The sequence below is a fragment of the Bubalus kerabau genome, chromosome X, assembly GCF_029407905.1.
Source record: "Bubalus kerabau isolate K-KA32 ecotype Philippines breed swamp buffalo chromosome X, PCC_UOA_SB_1v2, whole genome shotgun sequence".
Taxonomy (NCBI): Eukaryota; Metazoa; Chordata; class Mammalia; order Artiodactyla; family Bovidae; genus Bubalus; species Bubalus kerabau.
The window spans coordinates 148691955-148704590 of NC_073647.1; the positions used below are offsets into that span (position 1 = coordinate 148691955).

The window sequence follows — 12636 nt, forward strand, 5'->3', positions numbered from 1 at the left end:
GTGTGAAGACCACATAACCAAAGTGATTTGTGAGAAATGCATAACTGCATGAAATTAAAGCTTCATGAATATATACATCATCTGCCATGACTTACTAGTTTTCCAAGCATCTTTGGGGGCACTGTAACATGCATTTTGTCATTTTATTTTCTTCTTATCAACATAGTTGGATACTTTCATGAACTAATCATTCCTGAAAATAGTCTGTCTTCTCCTAATGAAACTAATTGATTGCATTAACTATATCAAAATTTCTGGCACATATTTTTTAAAACTCAAAAATAATTTGTTAAAATTGAATGCACCTAATTTCAGGGTTGAAATATGTGTACCTTTACTTTAAAATGGTGGGAAATTCTACCAGAAAGAGCAACCTACCAAATAACTCACACTATAGAAGCACATGCAGAGTCCTATTTTTTAATACCTAAAGCAGTCAAGAATGCAAATAAAAAATTGCAAGTTGAATGTAATCTTAAGGGTTTTTTTTTTTTGGTAAACTTTAAAAATATTCTGTGAATCCTATTCCTAATATTATTTTTTTAATGCTCAAAACTGTAAGAAATATGGAACACTTCTCCGAATTTGTGTGTCATCCTTGTGCAGGGGCCATGCTAATCTCTGTAGCATTCGAGTTTTAGTATATATGCTATTGAAGCTTCTAGCACTGTAACATTATTTTGATTGTGCAAAACCATCTTGGTTATAATGGGGCATCTGAAAGCACAATGAATACAAATACCTACTTTATCTCCTAAAAGATAAGCTTTTTTAATTTTCAGATATGACACATTGAGACTTGTCACTTTGTGTAAGTTAGCACTTCTGCATATAGGAGATTCTGCCACTGTGACGAGTGCATGGTAGCAGCACACAACCACATGAGATAGGCAAGGTCAGCTGAGGATTAGACTTACTTGCCATCAACTGCTGTAATTGCAAAATAGATGTATATTGTTAATTCTCGTGTGGTATTGACTCCATGCACCTAAAAGACTTAGTATGGTTCGATGCTCTATTTACCTTTTAAATGATTTTTGTTATTTAGATTTATGTGCATAAACACATCATCATCCATCCAGCCTTCACAGCCTTCAGGGTGGGCACATCAGCACTTAGATGTTGCCTGAGAACCTCAGAGAAAGCTTGTGAACATGTAATGTGGTTCTCAGAAAGCCTTGCTTCTGTGCTTGGTAGAGCCCACACTCTGAAATGTGCTATGAGAAATATCTGATTCAGCAGGATTATTCATTGTCCCCCTGGGAACTTGGATCCTCTTAATTTGGGCCTGTGGCAAGGGGAGTGGGCAACGGGTGACAACTGGAGGCACTTGCAACTAGAAAGTCAGTGTCAGCTGAGGATGCTACAGGAAGAGTAAAAAGCACCAGAAAGTTCTGGTGCCCTGAGCACATCAGTGCATTTGCGTAGCACTATCAACTCCTGCGTGTTCGCTCAGTTGTGTCTGACTCGGCGACCTCATGGACTGTAGCCCACCAGGCTCCTCTGCCCATGGGATTCTCCAGGCAAGAATCCTGGAATGGGTTTCCATGCCCTCCTCCAGGGGATCTTCCCAACCCAGGGATCAAATCCGGGTCTCCTGCCTCTCCTGTGTTACAAGCAAATTCTTTACCACTAAGCCACTGGAGAAGCCCAAGTATGTACTTATTAACTTTTCTCCAAAGAATTACCACACACACTCTGATTAATACTGGGGAGCCCCCAACGTGCTCAGATTCCTCAGTCACCTTATATTCTTAAAGGTCCTGCCAAGATTGGGATCCAAGGTCATGGTTTAAAGCAGAAATCCCATTTCAGCCTGTTGGTGGCAAGGACACAGAAGGGAAATGGGCAGAGTCTAGGGCTTATCTTCAGAGACAGCTCCAGGCCCCAACAAGCATGTGTGCAAGTGCTCCTAAGCCATCAGACCTCTGAGGCGGGGCACAAAAGGCCTTGGGAACCCACGCATGAAATTTCAAATGATTCCTCAAAAAAACTAAAAATAGAGTTGCCATATGATCCATCAATCCCACTCCTGGGCATGTATCTGGACAAAAATATAATTCTAAAAGATACATGCTAGTTCATAGCAACACTGCTTACAATAGCCAAGACATGGAAACAATTTGTTCTATAAGAAGCCTTCCTCAGCCATGTCTTCTGGGTTTCCTCTGGAGGGGTTGTTAAGCACAGCTGGCCTCCTCGGGGGCTTGGGGATGTGCTAGATCAGTATTTTGCACCTGAAAACAGACAATGTTCATTTTTCTAATAAAAATAAGAAACAAAAGACAGATTAATAAAAAAGAAAGTACACACGGTTGGGAAAACTGGACAGATGCATGAACGAATGAAATTAGAACACCCCCTAACACCATACACCAAAATAAACTCAAAATGGGTTAAAGACCTCAATGTAAGGCTGGATACTATAAAACTCTTATTATTGGAAAACATCAGCAGAACACACTTTGCCATAAATAGCAGGAAGATTGTTTTTGATCCATCTTCTAGAGTAACAAAAGTAAAAACAAAAAATAAACACATGGGATGTAATTAAACTTAAAAGCTTTTGCACAGCAAAGGAAATCATGACTAAAACGAAAAGAGAACTCTCAGAATGGGAGAAAATATTTGCAACTGAAGCAATCAACAAGGGCTTAATCTCCAAAATATACAAACAGTTCATGCAGCTCAATATCAAAAATAAGGAAAAAAACTCAATCAAAAAATGGGTGGAAGATCTTGTAGACAATTCTCCAAAGAAGACATACAGATGGCCAAGAGGCACATGAAAAGATGCTCAATCTCACTAATTAGTACAAAAATGCAAATCAGAGCTACAATGAGGTATCAATGCTGCTGCTGCTGCTGCTAAGTCACTTTAGTCGTGTCCAACTCTGCGACCCCATAGACAGCAGCCCACGAGGCTCCACCGTCCCTGGGATTCTCCAGTCAAGAACACTGGAGTGGGTTGCCATTTCCTTCTCCAAAGCATGAAAGTGAAAAGTGAAAGTGAAGTTGCTCAGTCGTGTCCGACTTGTAGCGACCCCATGGACTGCAGCCTACCAGGCTCCTCCATCCATGGGATTTTCCAGGCAAGAGTACTGGAGTGGGGTGCCATTGCCTTCTCCGGAGGTATCAATGGTCGTCATTTAAAAAATGTACAAACAATAAATGCTGGAGAGAATGTGGAGAAAAGGGAACCCTCCTAAACTGTTCCTGGGAATATAAAGTGGTACAGACAGCCACTATAGAAAACAGTGTGGAGGTTCCTTAAAAAACTAAAAACCAGAGCTAGCATATGATCTAGCAATCCTGGGCATATACCCAGAGAAAACCATAATTTGAAAAGATACATGAACCACTATGCTCATAGCCCTATTTACAATAGCCGAGACATGGAAACAACCTAAATAGCCATCAGCAGAGGAAAGGATAAAGAAGATGTGCTACACATATACAAAGGAGTATTAGTCATAAAAAGAATGCAGTAATGCCATTTGCAGCAACATGGATGGACCTGGAGATTGTCAGACTAAGTGAAGTTAGTCAGACAGGGAAAGACAAAAATATGATATTGCTTTTATGTGGAATTTTTTTTAAAGGTACGAATTAACTTATCTACAAAACAGAAACTGAGTTACAGATGGAGAAAACAAACTTATGGTTACCAGGTGGTTAGGGGATGTGGGGGGAGGATAAATTGGGACGTTGGAATGGACATACACACACCACAGTATATGAAATAGATAACCAACAAGGACCTACTCTGTACCACAGGGAACTCTACTCAGTTGTCTGTAATGACCTATATGGAAAAAGAATCTAAAAAAAGAGTAGATATATGTGTATGTATAATCGATCCACTTTGCTGTACACCTGGAACTAACACAATATTGTAAATTGACTATACTTCAATAAAAATTAAAGGGAAAAAAAGAAGAAAGCACACACATTTCTGTACTATAAATTTTATCCAATCTGGGAGGCTTCATAAGGAAATGAAGATTCAAACGGTTACCCCTAAGTGTTTCTATACGAGGTCTGATGAAGGGTGGAAAGTCGTGGGAAGTTTCAACGAGGGGTAACCCAGCAAGGTCAGTTCCTTCAGATTCCCTCCAGCATCACTCCATCTGCAGAGAAAGGAATGCTCCTCTCCTCGGGTATGGGGGTGAGGGGCATCTCTAACCTGAGGGTCTTATGACCTGCCTTGGGGGAAGGGCAGAGACCTTATCCATTATCCCCTCTTTACCCCCTGGTAGGCTGCAGTCCATGGGGTCGCTAGAGTCGGACACGACTGAGCGACTTCACTTTCACTTTCATGCATTGGAGAAGGAAATGGCAACTCACTCCAGTGTTCTTGCCTGGAAAATCCCAGGAACGGGGAAGCCTGGTGGGCTGCCGTCTATGGGGTTGCACAGAGTCGGACACGACTGAAGCGACAGCAGCAGCAGCAGCAGCCACAAGTTTATTTTCTACATCTGTGACTCTATTGCTATTTTGTAGATAAGTTTATTTTGAACCCCCCCCCCTTTTTTAGACTCCACATATAAGTGATGCCATATGGTGTTTGTCTTTCTCTGACACTTCACTCGGTATAACAATCTCTAGATCTCTCCATGTTGTAGCAGATGGCATTATTTCATTTTTTTTTTATAGCTGAATAATATTCCATTGTGTATATGTACCACATCTGCTTTATCCATTCCTCTATTGATGGACATTTAGGTTGTTTCCATGTCTTGGCTATTGTAAATAGTGCTGAAATGAACACAGGGGTGCATGTATCCTTCTCAATTATAATTTTCTCCAGATAGATGCCCAGGAGTGGGATTGCTGGATCATATGGTAGCTCTATTTTTAGTTTTTTAAGGAACCTCCATACTGTTCTCTATAGTGGCTGTACCAGTTTATGTTCCCACTGACAGTGTAGTAGGGTTCGCTCTTCTCCATACCCTCTCTTATTGTTTGTAGACTTTTTGATGATGGCCATTCTGACTGGTGTGAGGAGATACCTCACTGTAGTTTTGATTTGCATTCCTCTCATAATTAGTGATACTGGCCATCTTTTCGTCTGCTTTTTAGCCATCTGAATATCTTCTTTGAAGAAGTGTCTATTTAGATCTTCCACCCATTTTTTGATTGGGGTGTTTGTATTCTTGATATTGAGCTGCATGAGCTGTTTATATATTTTGGAGATTAATCCTTTGTCAATTCTTGCCCTATTCATCAGGATGTCTTAATGAGCTTAGGACATCCAAAAGTGAACTCTTGGTCAGCTCTCCAAAACTCATTTCCTGCTTCTCATCCATTCCCCCTGTTCCAGAAGTGTCCAGACTGATTAGTGTTGAAAACCTGGGCATTGTTCCTGCCCACTTACTCTTCCTCCCCACTTATGCACAGTCAGGTGCTAAGTCCCACTCCAGACCATGTGTCAAGTCCTTCTCCTTCTCTCCCTCCTGCCTGCCACCATCCAGCCCTATAACCATCCTCCCTCACCAGAACCACCCACCCCCGCAAGAGCTTCCCCTAGATTCTTCTTTTGTCCCCTCTAGTCCATGTCTTAGAGTTTTCTCCTTGAGAATAAATCAGGTCAGGTCAGCCCTCTTCTTAAAACCTCCCAGCAACTCTCCATTGGATTAAGAATAAGTGAGAGGAATAGAAGAAGCAGTGAAGAGTTCCAAGTTTGTATACTCATGGCATAGGAAATTTGAAGATGCATCAACACACACTGGGATACACTTGATAGCTTGAGCATTTTGGATTGGGTTCTCAGATGCCTACACATCCAGGAAAGTGAGATGTTTTGGGGGCATCCCTGGGCTTGCTGGACTTGGACTGTGTATGTCAAAAATGGATGGGAGCCCAGAATTTATTTTAACTAGTTGGGTACTATGGACTTGTCGTGCTGGAAGGTATGATAAAAACAGGAGAAAGCAAAAACAAATCTCTTCTGGCTGGACCTTGTTGTCCGTATTTAGAAAACACTTCATTTCTTTCGTTTGGCAATATTTAAATGTAAAAACATCAGCAAAAACGTTTTAACTTCTCAATTTGTCTTGGAGAATATCATAAAGTTTCCTGGAACCTGACCATAAACAAGCATACTAACAAGTGTATTTGCGCAGAAAATAAGGAATCCAATGGATAAATACAATACGACTTACACAATCCCTGAAATATTTTAAAAAACATTTAGCTTCAGCTGTGGAGATGGCAATTTGTGATTAATCTGATCAATATAGACAGCAAGCTGTATAGTGCGTGAAAGGAGCTCTGGGCAATTCAGCATGTAGCTCAGACAGCCACAGCTCAGGGCCTCCTCCCCACAGAGACTGTTCACCTACAGAGCCACTTTCCTGCCCTCAGGACTGGGTGCCTTGAGCCTTCTATATGTCCAGTGTTGTTTAGGAAGAGAGATCAAAGGCAGAGCACACAAGCACACATGCGCAAGCAGCTGTCTAGCCTGGTCAGAACTCCCAGGGTGGCAGCGAATGTTGGTGGGATCCTTTCAGTCCAAGACCAAGAATTCTCTTTCTAGCTTTGTCTTTCTCTTTCAGGAACTCCTTTTTTATTGATCACCCCAGGTTTACCAGGTTCCATGGAGCTGGGTTAATCCAGCCAAATGCATCTGAGCTCCTGATACTCAAATGTCTCTTAAATTCAGGACTATGCCTTAACCATGCATTCTTGATCTCCCAGAATGCACTGCTCAAAGTTTGTACATTAAAAAAAATGCTTTGCTAAATATGAAACTAAATGCAAATCACACTGATAGCTTTCTAAGTTTTTGTTTCTTGTTTCAGTGGATTCACACATGAGGAAAATATGTGTACTAGACTTTAGGAAAATAAATGGTCTTGAAATATTATTCTATTCATCAAGGTGAACTAACTTTATGTGTCAAAGCATCCCAAAGTCACAGTGGCTGAACATAGTAGAAGTTAATTTCTTTGCCTGCCTTTAAGTCCAACACACATTTGAGAGAGTCTGCTATGTGCTTTCACATGGGACCAGGTTCCATCCATCTTGAGGTGCCATCTTTGGCCAGGGCCCCAGTGTCCTCTATATGGGCTGATGGAAACGGAGTCGAGGATCCCACAGGAGGCTGTGTGCACAGGCTTGGAGACACTCTACCCCCATTCTGTTGGCCAAAACCAGTCATGTGGCCCCACCTAACCAGCAGGCTGGCTGGGAAGTATAGTGTAGCTTTGTGCCCAGAAGACACAGAAATGGATTTACTGAGCACTTAGCCTTCTCTTCTGTGATTGTTAAATTGTAACATATGATATACAGATATTTGGACATTTTTAACCTCAAAAATCATAGTTTCATATGGTTTCAGCTAATAGTTTGTATTTCTTATCCAGAGTACTCACAACTAGATATTAAAAGAGTGGTCAAATTAGTGGTGGGAAAGTTAGTGATTGGGCTTGGAATTAGGGCAAAAGGCACGTAGGAGACGATGCTGGGAAAGTAATCCGAAATACTTACTAACATTTACTTGCAATGTCATTCGAGAACTATGAAGTTAAAGAAACAAAAAGTTAAAGCTTTTTTTTTTTTTTTTTTTTTAGCAGTTTTTAGAAAGATTTTATAAGATAGTGTGTCCAACTCTTATCATCAGTATTGTGCTTGCCTGTGGTAGATTCTGTTTTCCCCCTCAATAATACTGTTTCAGCTTAATCAGAAACATTTTAAATAATTTTATTTTATTGCATAATTTTAAATAGCTGCCATATGTGAATTAAAAAACTCACAAGCATAGAATGTGGAACTGGATTCTTGGTGTAATAAATAAATTTCCTCCAGCATCTACAAATCAGCAAGTAATTATTAGCCATTCTATCCACTCGTGATTTCCCTCTTTTAAACTGTTTTCCCACTTTCCTGACCAGATGTAGAATTTGATGATTAAACCAGTAAAATCCCATTTGTGGCTATCCCTTTGAAGCTGTTTCTCAAAACTGGGTGACTACATGGACGGCACACTCATTAATTACAAGGCACGTTGCTCATTTATGGACTCCCATGGTTCTCTGATGGCTTTTTCTACAGAGTTCTTTCAAGGTGCTTGCTCTCCTGTAGGAAATATGCACAGAATGTGTCTCTGCATCCATAGAGCAGCTGGAGACCGAAGCGATGTTTCATGATTTGTGTAGCTGCCTGAACATCCAGAATCCATTGTATATTTCTCAGTCATGAGTTGAGTCTTAGTTGTTCTTTCCATATTTTAAACAAGTGAGCAGAAGGCTAGATGTAATGTCGAATATCTGATGTCTTCCAACAGAGCTGTACTACTGAAATGCATTTGTAACCAGGGAAGGAATCCCTGATAGTGGAGAAGAAATCTGACTTCCTTAACAAGTTTTTGATGTCTTAAGTATTCATCATTAACATTTTGGAGAACTTCACAAGTGATACTTTGTACAGTGTCAAAAATGATGTCTTGGAAGGAATTAATACAACTCAGATTTCTCAGTTTCACCTTTACACCTAAAGGCAAACATGTGAAAGCAATAAAACCCGAGAAAGCAGATTTCTCTGTAGAGTTCTGTTAATGTACAAACAGTATATGAATTTCACCTTCTGGTAACTTTCTTCTCTTAGTTAACCCCAGGCAGTATTCTCCACAATCCAAACTTATTGACTTTGACAAATACATATGAAATGGGTACCAGGAACCCTGGGCTTTTTCACCAAAGTTTCTAAGTAAGCTTTTTTTTTTTTAATCATATTTTCAACATTTCAATTTGGTTCTTTGTAATTTCACATCTCACAGTTTCAATAATCTTTTTTAGGTATAATTGTCATAAAACATTATGTTCATTTCAGATGCACAACACAGTGATTCAATACTTGTATACACTGCAAAATGATCATGACAATAAGTCTAGTTACCATCTCTAAACCATACATAGTTACAGCATTTTTTTCCTTGTGATGGCAACTTTTAAGATGGACTATCTTAGCAACTTTAAAATATGCATTACAGTTTTATTAATGATGTGGCTTTCCTGGTGGCTCAGTAGTAAAGATCTGCCTGCCACCACAGGAGAGTTCAATCTCTGGGTGGGGAAGATCTCCTGGAAGAGTGCATGGCAACCTACTCCAGTATTCTTGCCTGGTAATCCCATGAACAGAGGAGCCTGGCAGGCTACAGTCCGTTGGGGCACAAAGGGTCAGATACGACTTAGCAATTGAGCATGAACGAGCACAATTAACTATAGTGGCCATGCTATATGTTACATCCCCAGGGCTCATTTGTTGTATAAGTGGAAGTTTGTGCCTTTTGATCCCCTTTACCTGCTTTGTGGCCCCTGACAGCAATCGCAGGTCTCTTCTCTGTATCTTTGAGCTTGGGGTGGTTTTTTGGTCTGTTTTTTAGTTTCCACACTTAAGTATATATAAGTGAGGTCATACAGAATCTGTCTTTCAGGTAGCATAATGCCCTCAAGGTCCATCCATGTTGCTGAAATGGCAAGATTTCATTCTTTATCATGGCTGAATAATATTCCATTGTATATACATACCACTTTTTTTTCCATCCATTCACTCACTGATAGACACTTAGGTTTTTCCATATATTGGCTATTGTAAATAATGCTGCAGTGAACATAGGGGAGCATATATTTTTTCTTTGGATAAGTACCCAGAAATGTAACTGCTAGGTTGTATGGTTGTTTTGTTTTGTTTTAAAGTTTTGAGTACCCTCCATGCTGTTTTCCAGAGTTCCTGTACCAATATTTATTCCCAACAACAGTGTAGGACGGTTCCTTTTCTACATATCCTCACTGACACTAGTTATTTGTTGTCTTTTGATGATAGCCATTTTGGCAGGTGTAAGGTGATGCCTCATTGTGGTTTTGATTTGCATTTTCCTGATGACTAGTTGACGTTGAGCATCTTTTCGTATGTGTGTTGGCCATCTGAATGTCTTCCTTCGAAAAAATGTTACTTCACATTTTCTACCCATTTTAAAATCAGAGTGGTGTCTTTTTTTTTTTTTTTGGAAATGAGTTGTTTGAGTTCCTTTTATATTATAAATATTTATATTACATTTTATATTTGGGTATTAGCCCCTTATCAGATACATGATTTGCAAATATTTTCTTCCATTTGGTAGGTTGCCTTTTCATTCTGTTGGTTTCCTTTGCTGTGCAGAGCTTTTTAGTTCTTGCCTTTGCTTTTGCTGTAATGTTTCAATAATCTTGTTGGTGCCTGTTGAGTTCACCTCACTTCTATGGAAGATGCTTTGTATCTTGCAAAATCCTTGCTATTTCCAACTGCTAGAAACCTCTGTATAACTCTCTGGCGCCTTTAGGATGGGCCAAATGTTTCATGTGGACACAGGCCCTTCCTTTCTGGCCCTCGTTTATCTCCTGCTCCTTCTCCCTCCCACTGTTCTGTCTGCTTCCCTTCTCACTCCCCTGATCCACACACTTTCTCTGCTCCAAGTTACAGGCCACTGACTCCTCATGTTCCTGATGGCTCCTTTTGAGGATGAAGCTGGGTTTTGGGGCATCAGGGAATAGGTAAGGCCCTTCCTAATGGAGCTGGGGCACTTATTGCTTGCAAATCTGAGGTCAAGAAGGGGGAAAGTGGGAAAAGGGGAAAGGTAGGAGAGAGGGATATTTTAGGAGTTTGGGATTGACCTGTGCACACTGCTATATTTAAAATAGATAATAAGCAAGCACCTACTCTATAGCAGAAGGAATTCTACTCAATGGTCTGTAATAACCTAAATGGGAAAAGAATTTTAAAAGAATTGATGTATGTATATGTATAACTGAATCACTTTGCTGTACACCTGAAACTATACAACATTGTAAATCAGCTATACTCCTATACAAAATAAAAATATTAAAAAAATAAATTTACAGGTCAGCTCCATGATTTGTTGATAGATTGAAATCTCACTAAATCTCACTAAATCTTCACTAAAGGAATTACACGTTCCTTATAAAAATATGGAATTAAATTCCCACAGGCATAATATCCCCCTCGATAGGTTTCTTTTGTCATGTGTTCTTTGTAAATCCACCTGAAATGGGACATCTTCTTCTTTTCTGGGCAGAGTCAGTTTCTCCCTCCACTCTGCTCCCCAGACTCAGCTCCATGTTGTTAAAGGAGGAGAAAACAGATGTGGGCACTTTGTCAAAGTTCAGTACAAACATGGTTAAAAAACTGACTCTTTGAGGATCTAGATGGAAGATTTTTTTCTCAGGGTGAGGTAAAATTACATTACCTTATTCATCAGGGCATGGGGACAGCTGTTTTTACCAATTAGTTTTGATCTTTGTATTTCATTCTTAAACATATCAAGACAAATAACCCAATTGGAAAATGGGGGAAGGACCTGAATAGACCTTTCTCCAAAGAAGATACACAAAGAGCCAATAAACACATAAAAATTGCTCGACATCATTAGCCATCTGGGAAATTCAAATCAAAGCACAGTACTACTTCTCAACCACTAGAACAGCTGTAATTAAAAAATGGACACTAACAAGGGCTGGTGAGAACGTGGACGAGTTGCAGTCCTCATGCACTGTTGGTGGAGCTGCGAAATGATACAGCTATCTTGGAAAACAGGGTTTTGTTGTTGTTCAGTCACCCAGTCATATCCGACTCTTTGTTACTGCATGGACTGCAGCCAGGCTTCCATTCATTTCCTGAAATGCAAAAAGGTAAAATGATTGACTGAGGAGGACTTAGACATAGCTGAGAAAAGAAGAGAAGCAAAAGGCAAAGGAGAAAAGGAAGAAAACAGTGCGTCAGTTCTTCAAAAAGTTAAACATAGACTGCCTATGGTCCAGCACTTTCACTCCTAAGTATATACCCAAGAAAAACGAAAACATATGTTCATAGAAAAGCTAATACACAGTGTTCGTAGCAGCATTATTCTTAATAGCCAAAAGGTAGAGACATCCCAAATGTCCATCAACTGACAAACGGATAAATGTGGTCTATTCATACAACAGAATAGTATTCATCAGTAAAAAACGAACTGCTCTTATGTGCCAGATGAATGAACCTTGAAAACCTGCTAAATGAAAAAGGTCAGACACAAAAAGACCATAGGAGATATGATTACACTTCTGTGAAATGTCCGCAATAGGCAAATCTAGAGTGAGAATGTAAATCTGTGGTTGGCAGGGAATGGAGGGAGGGGAGAATTGGGACTAAGGGCTGTTAGGTGTGTCCTGGAATTAGTGGTGACAGCTGCAGCAAGCGCATGGTCAAATGTACATTCCTTGTCTGTTGACGTGCCCAGGGGGTTAATATGCATGCATTTTATCATGTATTTACTATGCAAGAGGAAACAACCCCAGCCATCCACCAAACATACAGCTGAAGCCTTTTCTTCCAGAATCTGCTGGTAACCCTCTCCAATCGTGGAATGAGTGGCAAGCTACTGCCTTGGCACTTGGGGTTGGGGCCCACTCTTTCCGGCCTCGAGGTCAAGGTCAGCAAACTGCAGCCCTCAGGCCAAGGCTAGGTGGCCCTCTGTTTCTATGTGGCTCTTGAGCTAAGAATGGCTTTTACTTTATAAATGGTTAAAACTAAACCAAAAAAAGAATATTATTGCATGACATGTGGAAAGCTTATGAAATTCAAATGTTTTGGTGTCCATAA

The 12636-nt window shown here is 40.2% G+C and overlaps 1 protein-coding gene and 1 non-coding gene across 4 annotated transcripts in view; one reads left to right on the top strand and one right to left on the bottom strand.

The window, feature by feature from the left end:
• The window catches only part of LOC129639268 (melanoma-associated antigen B5-like), a 90829-nt gene that overhangs the window by 57346 nt on the left and 20847 nt on the right, over window positions 1-12636 (top strand). The window lies entirely within an intron of this gene.
• LOC129640458 (U6 spliceosomal RNA) lies at window positions 561-668 on the bottom strand. The gene has a single exon (XR_008708828.1). It is a non-coding gene; the product is annotated as a U6 spliceosomal RNA (small nuclear RNA).